Source organism: Nannospalax galili, unplaced genomic scaffold, assembly GCF_000622305.1.
Source record: "Nannospalax galili isolate Female #2095 unplaced genomic scaffold, S.galili_v1.0 scaffold293, whole genome shotgun sequence".
Classification (NCBI taxonomy): domain Eukaryota; kingdom Metazoa; phylum Chordata; class Mammalia; order Rodentia; family Spalacidae; genus Nannospalax; species Nannospalax galili.
The window spans coordinates 12,360,842-12,364,860 of NW_008337147.1; positions in this window are offsets into that span (position 1 = coordinate 12,360,842).

The following is a 4,019-nucleotide window of genomic DNA, read 5'->3' on the forward strand; positions in this document are numbered from 1 at the left end:
AGTTCAAAAGAAGACAAGGGGAGGTGACTATGGCCCGAATACATTGTATGTGTCTATGAAAAGGCCATAATGAAACACATTAGTTTCTATAGTCAAATACTCTTGTAAAATGTATCAGTGTAAAATACTACAGGTCCAAGATGAGATTCCTGTCATTCTTTTTGTTTTTTGTCTTTTTGAGACAGTGTCTCCTTGTAGCCCCAGCTGTCCTGGAACTCAATATGTAGACCAGGGTGGCCTTGAACTCACAGAGATTCACATGTCTCTGCCTCGTAAGTGCAGCACCACACCTGGGGGAAAGTTTCCTATCATTCATATGCCCTCTTTCTCTAGCATAAGTCAATACACACATTCAAAATACATTAGCCAAATATATAAAACAATTATTAAATAGGCCTTTCTGCTTTTAACTAAATTCAACTATTTGCTGAAACAAAAGAGCATTAGTATGTGAAGTTAAGTGCTCATTCTAAACTGTGAAGGTATAATAAAATAGTTGTAAAAATGTTCAGTTATGTTTGCCTAATACATAAGTTTTCTCCCCATTTCTTACAATGTTTTGCTTTCCCATTTATTCGCAAAAATATCCTCCTTTTATTTCAATTTCCTCCACTGCTGCTGCTTTCTTCCCAATTTGCCATCACCCTAGCAACTGTCATCACGTTCATTATCATTTCATACTAATTATTTACCTCCAGATTACTTAATTATTGTACATCATGCTATGCCATTCAGGGATCATTTCACAGAATTAATTATTCCTTATTTCATGTGCTTATAGATTTCTGTGCCATAACATAAAATATTCAAGGACATTCTCTGTATGCTGCTAATAATAATCCTAGCTTAGTGAAGGTAGATTTGTATTTGGATTTGATTTAAAGGGATAAATTTAGTAATGTTTCATACCAATGGGGAATACTATAATATTCTACACTCGTCCATGTTCATCTTTTCCTCATACAAGTAAAAAAATATATATCTTTAAATTTTTTGAATGCCATTTACCAAAAAACATTTAATGTAAAATTTAAACATCTATTTCAGCAATTTATAATTTGAACCACAAATATTTCATATTTTTAATGTAAAATATTCCCTCTACATATTCATATATGTCAGGATACTGAGTTATCCTTTTAGGAATATTACTTTATACAATTTGACTAAAGAAGCATAATTGATTTTGTAATGTAAAAACCACATTAATCATTAGTAATTTTAGAGTAATAAATACATATCTATTGAAAAATCTCTGAATGAAAGTTTTAGTCCTATTTTTTATCTCTTAACCACACTTTACTCCAATCCACATACAAATTAACTGAGGGACATCTAATAAAATCCTATTATATAAAATGTACGCATTTCTGTCCTTAAAAAATACAAGTACTTTAAGTATCTCTTAATACATATTTCTCTATAGAAGTGTACAGGCTTCAGAAATTATATTTATAACAAACACTGAAATAGTTACTGCCTTGTGACTTAATAAACAAGCCATTCACTTTCACATTAGATCCTCCTAGGAGACAGGATTGGCCTCTGGCTGCTTCAGGTTGATACCTGGAATTCTTCTTCCTTCTGCCCTGGTATGTTGAGTAGAAGCGTCGCTGTGTGGAGTGAGAGAAAAACTAGACTGACACAAAACAAAAAGTAGACACAAGGAATCACGAACAAACTTTAGCATTCCAGAGGCTCTTCAGTCTGCATAATTCCTACTTTAGAACTAATTGATCTAAATTGAATTGTTTAGCTTTGCTTAGATTCTAATAGACACCAATAAGAAATGGTGCACCCCCCCCCAGCTTGAATTATATCAACAAAATCTGATCACGGATAGTTACTGGTAAGCAATTGAATAATATTTCAGGAAAAATAATAGGAACAGTAAGGAAATTGTGTCTGACTGCTATAAAAAGAAGAGCTCTTTACAGGGCAGCTTTAGAATCATCTTACCTGGGATCTCTGGAGATAGTAGTACCAACAGAGTGGTTTTCAGAAAATGAAGACAAGATTGGATATTTATATCCCCCCAAGCCTGTCAATCACCAAGTTATAAAAGGATGAGGGATTCTGGTTTTTGGTACAACAGGTACAGCTTTATTGGGCAACAGTTAAGTAAAACTTTTAAAATTCATGAAATGCAGTGCTTTCTAGTAAGGCAGGATGTATAATAGTTCAGTTATGCATGACCCAAGGACACATGTCTCTCCTTGTTCTCTCATTTACATGATTAACTTGCAAGGATACAATAACAGTTAACTCTATCACTAAGATATAGCTGTGGTCTTGGGTAATGCATGTTAGACTCCTTGTACATGGGACAAACTGAGGTGGTCTAATGGGGAAGCATCTTCTTAGAAGCCATTCTTACTTACAATTTAGTCTGTTACAATTAGCTTTATTAGAAGCAAGAATATATGAAATGAAAATAGTGCTTGCATTCATCAGAGTTTCAGGGGATGGGGAGTCTTGCCTGTTATCACTGGTTCAGTGCCTTGTCCTTACTGTTGTCTGTCTGACTTGATTAGCTCATATACAACCACAAGCCTTTATTCATTTTCTCAACATGTCAGACTCAGCCATGTTAGCTGTTAGTCTTCCTTTGAGCCTAGCCTTTGCTCTCTCTGTCACAAGTGGACAATTTTCAGTGTTCACCCTGGGCCTTCCCACTATCTACAGAGCATTAGATCATGTATTATTATGTACTGAAAAATTATAGTCGTTCATGTTTATGTAGTACTTGTGACTTTTTCATTTCAAGTAAAATAAGCACTGACATAATCTAGTCCACAAACAATCTATCACCCCAAACTGTAGAAATTTTATGTGCTATGGATATTCATGATCTACCCTTCTAGTAATATTGAAAGTCCAGTTTTATCTATTGTGTATATTTACTATCATTATACACACACACACAATGTGTGTGTGTGTGTGTGTGTGTGTATTCATGCTATGCAGAGGATCTCAAAAATAAGAGGACCAGCTCATCCATTCCCTCATTCACGTATATAGTTACTCACACAAATAATGAATCTTATTCTGTCTCTGAACCCTTTGATATTTTAAAAACATATATGTATATATACATATATATGGTCAATATATGAATATATAGTCACCATCATTATAGATATCCATAAATCTCATTTTGTCTTTGACCCCTTTGATTTTAATCTCTACATCTCTTTGATCCTTGTAGCCTCTGTTAGTCTTGTTCTCCACCGTGCTTCTACAGAATTTGTGGAGTTTTCTCAAACAAATAAAATCAGTATTGGTCTAGAATTCTTTGCTTTGCTTATTTGCTCACAGTTTTGAATTAAGTTTTGCAGAGATGCCTAAAATACCATCTGCATGAGAACATTCTTCAAAGTAGTAAACACGTAGGCCATTGAATGAATTGAAAAATACCATTTGTAACTATGTACAATGTATTTAAAAAGAAGAAATTGGCTGAGGAGAGGGCATAGTAGATTAATAAAGTGCTTGCTACATAAATATCAGTCAATACCTATGATTAAACATTATCTTTCTTTTTCTCCTTTTATGTAATTTTGAATTAAAGAAAATGAGTCTGTTCAGAACGTCCTTTCCTGGACTATCAGTTCTAACAATTGACAAATGGAACCACATGAAACTAAATATTCCGCACATGGAAGGATATCATCATTTGAGCAAAGAGGCAATCTACAGAATGAATATACATATATGTATATGTATATATACATATATATATATATATACACATATCAGCTATAACTCTGACAGAGGGAAGGCTTATCAATTGCTGGTGGGAGGAAAACTTGTGTAGCCACTATGAAAATTAGTGTGGAGATTCCTCAAAAAGCGTGATGTTGATCTACCATGTGACCAAACCATATCACTCTTGGGCATATACCTAAAAGACTCTATACCCTACTACAGAAATACGTGTTCATCCATGTTCATTACTGGCATTTTCATAATAGCCAGAAGGTTGAATTAACTTATATCTCTATCAACTGATGAACTGA